Source organism: Gekko japonicus, unplaced genomic scaffold (assembly GCF_001447785.1).
Source record: "Gekko japonicus isolate JY-2015 unplaced genomic scaffold, Gekko_japonicus_V1.1 scaffold192, whole genome shotgun sequence".
NCBI classification, from domain to species: Eukaryota; Metazoa; Chordata; class Lepidosauria; order Squamata; family Gekkonidae; genus Gekko; species Gekko japonicus.
Window position 1 is genome coordinate 806,584 of NW_015165835.1, and position 255 is coordinate 806,838.

Below are 255 nucleotides of genomic sequence, written 5' to 3' on the forward strand. Positions count from 1 at the left end.
TGTGTTGGTCCTTTGGGGCAGTTCCCTATTTACATAAATGTTAAACTCAGTGACCATCTGCTCCACGGCACAGTCATTGAGAGTATCTAGAAACCTAATCACTTTCTCCTGACTTGAACACATATTGACCCAATCAATCTGTGGGGAGTTAAAATCACCCATTACAACACAATTATCTCATCTAGCTGCTTTCCTTAATTCTTTTGCTACTTTTAAATCATCCTCTAACCTTTGTTTCTCTAAGCTTTGGGCAAT